The 9,373-nt window shown below is 40.9% G+C and overlaps 1 long non-coding RNA gene across 1 annotated transcript; it reads left to right on the plus strand.

The window, feature by feature from the left end:
* The first annotated feature begins 475 nt into the window (after positions 1-475).
* LOC310775241 lies at positions 476-5,857 on the plus strand. Its single transcript, XR_014552645.1, has 3 exons — positions 476-582; positions 3,257-3,297; positions 5,615-5,857. It is a non-coding gene; the product is annotated as an uncharacterized lncRNA (long non-coding RNA).
* Positions 5,858-9,373: the final 3,516 nt, after the last annotated feature.

The following is a 9,373-nucleotide window of genomic DNA, read 5'->3' on the forward strand; positions in this document are numbered from 1 at the left end:
CATATGGAAACAGTGTTACTCGAAATGGTTAAAAGTTAAATCAATTTGGTCATTCAGTGGCGTTTTACTGCCAGGTAAAGTAACTAACGCTAGCCGCTAGCATTAGCTACACTAGCCGACTACCCATAATGCATTACATTATCCCAGCACCCGAAAGGCTGTAAAATCCTTATAGACTTTTTTGTCAAGTTAAAATAGTCTATTACACCGGAAGAAGCACCCATCAGGCAGATCAGGCAAAAATGGCCACCAAAAATAAGGTGGATAGAGGCTTGAAGCTCTTTCATGAACGCTTGTCTTTTATAATATTATGTTCCCTTCATCTGCTCGCTCTCTCTCTCTCTCTCTCTCTCTCTCTCTCTCTCTCTCTCTCTCTCTTTATCTTTCTGACTTGCTCTCATTATCCCTCCCTCTCTCTCTCTCTCTCTCTCTCCTCCTCTCCACTCTCCCTCTATCTCTCTCGCCCAGGTGAGCCCAGATTTCTGGTGTTGGTCGTGGGTGTGACTGTGGCTGTGGCCGTTGTGCTGCTGGCTGTCATTCTGCTGCTGCTCTACAAATGGAAGACAAAGAGGGAACGTGATGGTGAGTTACCCCACACACACACACACACACACACACACACACACATACACACATACACACTGTACACACACACATACACTGTACACACACACTAGGGGTGTCACGGTACGTGTATTGGTCCCGTTACGTCATGGTTCAGTGCGTGAAGCAACACGACAAATACGTCTAATCCAGAAGGTGGTGGTAAAGCACCTAAACGCTGTTTGACAGAAGGTGGTGGTAAAGCACCTAAACGCTGTTTGACAGAAGGTGGTGGTAAAGCACCTAAACGCTGTTTGACAGAAGGTGGTGGTAAATCACCTAAACGCTGTTTGACAGAAGGTGGGGGTAAAGCACCTAAACGCCAAAGTAAAGGAAGATCCTGGAGCACTAAATTCACTGGAAAGTGATTTGAATAAGGTGCAGTGACTTAACGTTTCCACGCACAGCGTCTTCATCAGAGTCAAACAATGATGGCACATAGACAAGTGGTTTAAAAAGCCTCCCAATACACCCGACAGTCTGTCATTGGCTAATAAGGGTGGGAGGTGTATCACTCAATGAGCCAATACAAATGCAGCACTCAAACAGAGGAAGGCACAAGAAATAACAGCCAACCCACAGCAAACAACAAGATAGACAGCAGGCTATATAATAAGAAACACAATCAAATAACAACAGCTAATTCCTCTTAATTAGCAAGGTACCAGCAGAGGCGGAGTTTGACTTTTAGCTCTGAGGGGGCGGGGCCACTCCTGCAGGAGACACACATTGTGCCCGTTTGAAGGCATTTAGAGGAATATCTCATGTTAAGGCTGGCATCATCATGCTCTTTCTCTAATTATTGTTTAATAAGTATAAGAATGGAAATATAAGAATTATTAGAATATGAGTAGAATTACAGAACATTAATACTCATTATTGTATGTTTAGTAATGTAATGTATATTATATAGGGCTTCACTGTTCACTGTTGCTTTTGACCGTGCTCAAAGACACTTTACAAATACAGGATAAAACAACTTTAATAAAGAGAGAAAATATTAAAATAGATGAGAGAGAGAGAGGGGGAGAGAGAGAGAGAGAAATATTATAGGTCAAAAGCAACAGTGAAAAGGGCTTTTTTGGAAAGATGACATAATGAGTATGAAAGACAATGAGTTTTGGCCTGTCAGATGTGACTGGGGAGGGCATCCCAGAGAGAGGGGGCGGCTGCAGCAAGGCCCTGTCAGAGGCCCCCCTGGCACAGCTTTAGCAAAGAGATACCTGTGATTCTTGTCAACGTGGATATAAATTGTATGATCATATTCAGCCAGACAGTGAGAAAAAAAAAAAAAAAAAAAAAAAAACATTAACTCCGCCATGGGTACAAGTTAGGTTTCATGGTGGGGTCGCTCTGTAGAACATGCCAGTGTTTTTTGATTATGTTTTTTATAAAACATCTAATCCAGAAGGTGGTGGTAAAGCACCTAAACGCTGTTTGAACGCCATAAACGCCACAGAAGAAGACACACCAAAAACAACACTCGAGCCATAGAAATCCACGTTCACTGAATGGAATGTTTTGTGGAGAGGAAGCATTACCGGGGGTCGCTCCAGCGTGTTTACAAGCCCTGCTCCCCCTTTACCCTCGTCAAAAAAGCCAGTGCAGAGCAGTATCCTAATGACTTTTATGACTCAGGCGATAAGCTGTTTTGCAAATTCTGTCAACATCAAGCCAATGAGGTAAGCTTGCTAATGTAACGTTACGTAGCCGCGATGCGCAACTATAGAGGGTATGCACACCCACTGGAACACGCCCCCTCAATCAGGAATGAGTGTCAAAATGAGTGTCAAGTTCCTCCCTGAGCAGCAGGTGTCAGGTATCTAGGCTGATTACTGCATTCAAGCTCAGTCTTGCTGTGACTCAGTGGGCGTGACTCCACAGTGACTTCTGCCTCTGTGACATCACATGCATACCCTCTATAAAGGACTTTCCTTTAGTCCTTTATAGTTGCGCGTCGCGGCTAAACGTTACGAAACACTGACAAAGCTGTTAACTTGTAAACAAGCAACTTACATCGAGTGAGATGACAAGCAAGATGCCGTGAGGAAGAGGGGATGACTCCTTGTCATGTTCCAATAATCCATTATGATGACCGAATGTAATCATTATGGTAAACAAAACTCGCATCCATAACGTGACTTGGGAAAGTGAAACCCACCTCGCTGTCTGACAAATCTGAGTTGTCACACAGCGAGGGAGGGATGAGTGGGAGTATTACTCCACATGCACTCTGTTTACAAACTTGTGTACAATAAAGATTTAAAGTGGGAGGAAATGCCTTTGCTCTGTCAAACAGCTGGAATACAGACATCCGAGAGAAAGGTGCACCTCACACTTTGAAAATCACTGCTCTAGAGTCCCACTTATTAGACACTATTTCTGATGGTAAACTTAGCGTAAAAAGCAAAACACAGAATTCAGAAAAATTCTAACGGAAAAAAAAACAGAATTTGGGATTTGTTGCTTTTTCCCCCGTTGTACCGAATTTGTACCGAACCGTGACCCCAAAACCGAGGTATGTACCGAACACCCCTAACACGCGCACGCACGCACGCACGCACGCACGCACACACACACACACACACACACACACACACACACACACACACACACACACACACACACACAACTTTGTGCTGTCTGTCCACAGGTTCGAGCACCAGGGGAAACTCAACTGCCATAAACTTGCAGGTGACTTTTTCTTCTTTGTATCTATTTTTACATGCAGTCAAACTTCTAATTGTTTAATCATTTTCTGTTTGTTCTTTGAATCTATTTTTCCTTTTTAATAAGAAACAAATGTAGCAAAAATATCTGGGCAGTAACTTTGGCTGGATTTGTATTGACATGTCCTTGTACTGTATGTAAAACTACAGTTCCACTTGTACAAGTAGCAGTGTTAGCACTATTACTAATACTATTGGCCTATCCTTTTTAAACCAGATAACACATGTTATAATCTGCTAATTAACAAGAAAGAAATTGTAATAACTGTAATTTCAATTAAGTGTTGGAAAGTGTAAAATTGACATTATATAAACTGTTTACAGTATACAAAACAGAAGCCCATAGCACGAATGGAGGATAAACAGATCCAGGATCTGTCCCTTGATCTGCTTTGGCTTAACCAGATCAAAGCAATCAAGCTAATCGGTACCACGACGGCGGTAATCAGCTGGGTCGCTCAATTTGGGATTTGCCCATCCAGCTCTGAGCTCGTGCACCTGAAAATGCTCGTGAACAGGAGCTCATGCCCACAAAAGAGGCGTGGTTTGTAACAGGGTCGGAAATGAGCGAGCAATATCGACAGCTCCGGATTTTACAGCGTCAGACACGCCTATTTCCTCATTCATTGAAAGCCACATCAAAGTGTAATAATTAACAGAGCTTTATTGCATGTCACAATCAAAGTCTGCGTTGGATATGAGTCTGTTACTGAAGGACTGTCTAAAGTTACCGCTTTTATTCACATCGGTCATTTGATTTCTGCTGCGTTTCTGCCTAGTGCCTACAGCAGATTCATATAGGTCTACTCAATAAAACCTGCATGTGTTTTTTGCGAGTAGAAGTGTAAACTCAGTCAAAATTTCCAAAATCCGTAGGCCTATTTAGATCATAGATTTAATGTTAGAAATATAGGCTCTGAATCAATGCGGTGCGGGCGTAGTTTTCATTGAATTAAAAAATAGCCTATAAAAATAACTACTCCGTTGCACACAGTGCACCTTAGTGCGCTTTGGAGACGTTTATGGTAACCTTTTTAGGCAGGTGATTTAGTGATATTTCTCCACGCAGCGTTCAGCTGCAATCGGCAGGGTCAAACATTCTTGGGAGCAAATAAAAATGAATACTTCACGCTGGAGGAACAAACCATAATCTTAAGGAAATATGAAGAATTCAAAGATGTAATAAAAACCAAAGGCAACACTGCTGCACATCATCACAGAAAGGAGGGCTGGCAAAAAAATTGCAGATTGTCTCAATGCGTAAGTTATTCAGCTTGCTTGATTTCGCCACCAAAGTTCAGCATCTCCGTTGCGCAAACGGTGCGCTTTGGAGATGTGTGATTAATGGGTCGCAAAAGACTCTCCTCTCCTTTTCGAGGAAGCTCATTGGTTCGTGGGCAATGCCTTTTAAGGTTTAATCTTATCCTTGCAACTTAACCTGCTCCAGACCAGGTTAACCGTGCAGCATAAGTTGCGATGTAAAAATATATCGGTAAGAAGTGAACTAGCGTAGTAGCACGGCAAACCCAGGGTTAAACCTGAAGTTACCTCGCTAAGCCACTAATCTTGCTTTGTGGTATAGGCCCCAGATGTAGAAGGATATAGCCTGGTGGTAAACCATATTCATTATATAAAGTGTTTGCATAAGAGATGTAGGAGGAGCCTGGTGGTAAATCATATTGACATTATATAAAGTGTTTACAGTGTGTGCAGAACAGATGTAGGAGGAGCATGGTGGTAAACCATATTGACATTATATAAAGTGTTTGCAGAACAGATGTAGGAGGAGCCTGGTGATCAACCATATTGACATTATATAAAGTGTTTACAGTGTGTACAGAACAGATGTAGGAGGAGCCTGGTGATAAACCATATTCACATTATATAAAGTGTTATATATATATATAAAGCACTCTAGTCTTGTTTCATTGTTGTTATTGAGTCTATTTCTGCAATAACTGCACTTTATGGCTGTTTACTAACGTTAACGGTAAAGTTTGTTGCTTCGGAAGCTGCCATACTGTTTTTCCAGCAGCCTTCCTGATTGGTCGGTTACGTTGTCAACTACGAGGCAGGTCCCTGATTGGTCCATGCACTTAGTAATTTCTGGAAATCACTGGGGGGGTCAGACTGATCCACAGAATGAAGCACGATGTGAGGTCACATGATCAGGATGGTTTACCAGGCTAGTAGGATACATGCAAGATGGAGGACTGTTTCCATGGCTACCATGCTGTCATGCCTTGTTGTCACCTTGGTGAACTTCATATTGTTTGTTGCAGAGTGTGAACTCTGCTGCAGCCTCCAGATCCCGGCCAGACTCCACCTACCAGAACCTCAATCCAGCCTCCACGGATCAGAACCAAACACACTCTACTCTGCCACCAGACCCCACCTACCAGAGCCTCAGTCCAGCCTCCATGGATCAGAACCAAATATACTCTACTCTGCCAGCAGACTCCACCTACCAGAGCCTCAGCCCAGCCTCCATGGATCAAGACCAAACATACTCTACTCTGCCAGCAGACCCCACCTACCAGAGCCTCAGCCCAGCCTCCATGGATCAGAACCAAACATACTCTACTATCGCACAGATTACAGAGTAGCAGAGTGTTGAGATGCTCAACATTGCTGTAAATGAGGGCGTGCCCTCAGTCAATTCTCGAGGTGAAATAAATAAATATATACATAGTAGAGTTAAGGTCTTTGCACACAGTCAGTTTTTCTTTCGTATGTGTTTTTTAATTCGTCACCTGAAAACACAGACGGGTCAAACAGCTCACAAAAGCCTATTGAGTGATGTTAAAAACGCAGAAAATCAAACCTGTTGTGAAAACTTGAATGAGCGATAAAAGTTTCAGAGTCAGTGTGTAAACATGAGTGACACAGGTCGTATTTATTTTAAAATGTGCGACAATTTCGGATGAAAAATAGGGACTTGGTGTGCAAAAGCCTTTACCTGAATTAGATGAAACAACAAACTTTCGTTGTATTTGTTTAAACTGTTGTGCTCTTATTTCCTGTTGAAACAGGATGTTGGCTCAGTTATTATGGATCCCATGTCTCTTCTAGGTAAGACCCACCCTCTTCCTCTGAACGCCCTACTCTGCCTCTGATTGGCTTACCCTGATATTCTTACCCTAATCCCAACCAATCGCCACTCCTTATGCCTAAACCTTAGCCAACCAATCACCGCTCATCATGCCTAAACCCAACCAATCACCACTCCTCATGCCTAAATCCAAGCCAATCAGAGTTTTTTTTTTGTCTTTGAAAACAAGGTAAATGGTAGGCCTAGCAGAGATGTTAAAGTAACTGGACTAGAACAGATTTTGGATTTTTTGGAAACAAGTACCACATTTCATGCTATTTCAATGATTAGATTAGGAGATGCAGTTTTGTGGCCTTCATGGCGCCCCATATGGGTTGATTTTAAACCTGCAATAAGCCATATCAGACCTTATAACTAGGGATGCACTGATGTGAAAATGTTGGCCGATATCAATAACTGATATTAACATTGCTGGTATGGCCGATAACCGATATTTACCGATGTCGATATGATCTGTATAAAAACACATTTGTATGATAATAACATTTTGTACATACTGAAAAACACATGCATGTAAACACTGAATTTGAAAAAGTTATGCATTTCTTTATTTCCAAAACATTTGGAAAAGCCCATAAATCATAGATTTACCACATTGTTTCCTCTCAATGGGACAATTTTGGCTGATACCGATAACCGATATTAACATAGCAACATCGATATGCCGATATGTTAAAAAATGACTAACATCTGCTGCCAATATGATTGCTGATATATCGTGCATCCCTACTTATAACCAATCGTCAAACGAATGGGAGCTATGTGGAGATTTCAATGAGACATAATAAATAATGTTATGTACCAATATCCACACAGCAGCAGTTGTGTTGCTGTTTTGTCACCCTCTAGTGGTCAGAAAACTTAACTTATTGCACCTTTAAAATGCCATGTCAGACATCCTTATTATCCTCTCATGAATAAGTATGTCAGGTTTTGTGTGGATTGGGCCAATGTTCTTTGTGTTATGGATGGTTTTGTTTTAGGCCACGCCTGTGAGGAAGCTCATGTCGGCCATATTGTTTATGTTGCTGGAAAATGATTACAAAGAGTTTCTCAAGGCCCTCTGGCTACAGTATGTACTTAGTGTTGAGAGGTGACAACCTTCGAAAGCTTTCAGGATTTGTCTTTTAAACAATTCAAATGAGAGAGAGACAGACAAACAGACAGACAGAGAAAGAGAGAGAGAGAGAGAGAGAGAGAGAGAGAGAGAGAGAGAGAATCTAGGTGGGCTTGAACCACTAGTTAGTGAACAACATCAATGTATTGTATATATATGTATATAAAAAAAGTATCATAAACAGCCACTTAGCTTCATGTGTTTTTGCTCATCAAAGCAGGTCAGCTCAGGAGAACCTGCCTCTATTCAAAACCTTAGTTTGATTCAAGTGGTGTAATTAAAGTGTTCATGTCATAGATGCTAAATGTATTTTTGTTAACACTGTATTCATTTTCATTTATAAGCTATTCACAAGCAATTAGTTAATGATGATCTGTAAAAACGTAGGCAATATTGTGTTCACTGATTATTTACTCATGTTTTACAATAGTTTACTATGTTGTAAATAAGCTATAAATATATGAATAAATACTTGGCTTCTCATTTATAAACTTGCTGAAGCAGCTAATCTAAAGTAGCAACTTATTTCAGTCTATTAAGGATGAATAAAACCATCTATACATATGAACATCAGCTCAATCAGGAATGAGTGTGGAAGACCTGGCTGTTAGCACTTCTTGGCTGTTAGCACTTCTTGGCTGTTAGCACTTCTGGTTCCTACGTGTAAAAGGCAATGGGATTTTTGTTTGGGGATTTTTATTAAATGCTTGAAATAAGGTCTGTGGTTAACAAAAGTTTATGAAACAGTGAACTTTGTGTTCAGCAAGATAATTCTCACAAATGAGGACCACGTTTATGATTTTCAAAGCGTAACTGGTTCAAAGGTCATCGATGGTTTATTCTAAATATCGGACTTGAGCTGATATTCATGTAGTCTAGATGGTTTCTCTGTTACCTTCTATGCTGATATATGATGCTGTCATTGCTATTTTCGTATTTTACAAAATGTTTTCTTTTTTATGTTGTATTGATTGTGTGCCCCCTACAGGTGGGGATGATTTGTGCAAATTATAAATGAGGCTGGTTCATCATGTTTGTATGATGCTCTGATGAAGGTACTATGCTGAAACATGTTCGCCTGATAGCCTGTATAAAAAATAAATAAAAAATGCTAACCAGAGCAAAAAGTCTTGCATCTGTCTTTTTTATTGGTGCTATTCCCATCCTTTGGTGTGTGTTTTCTATCCAAAGTATTCTGTATCAAAGTGACAAGGAACATATATTTTTAATAAAACTCTACCTTTCTGTCTGTAATGCCACCTCAACATTAATTAATTCATGGACATTAAATGGGGATTTCTGCAGTCAGAAACAGCCTACGTCATCCTCTTAAAAAACATTTGTGACATTATTATTAGTTTTCACAATTCACAGCTGTGTGTTTAGTGCCAGCCTCTAGGGGGTGTTATTTTTATATTTCCCCCCTTCAATAATACCATGATACTTTCTTGTAGGCCTACTGACTAGTCTGTGGGGGCGTGTCTGTTGGCAGCTGCAGACAGAATGTTGGTATTTTTCAACCTGGACACTATTTTTGTCACTTTTGATGTCAAAGTAACTCATGTGCAGCCATGGTGCACGTATGCCCCTCCTGCCTTGGCTCATGTGAACACGCTGCTGCGAGGTAAAGACAACAATCTGAGTCTGTTCAAATAAGCATATTTAGTGGATGTACTGTATATGTGCACGGGCTACCAGAGCATGAGGGCTATGCGCGCACCGTGGCTGCCAGTTGAAGTGATCTTAGTCAACTGGTCAATGTTTTAAAAAATGTTTAGTTACTTTGACATAAAAAGTTATGAAAATAAGTTA

This window comes from Poromitra crassiceps (genome assembly GCF_964638095.1).
Source record: "Poromitra crassiceps genome assembly, chromosome: 4".
NCBI lineage: Eukaryota > Metazoa > Chordata > Actinopteri > Beryciformes > Melamphaidae > Poromitra > Poromitra crassiceps.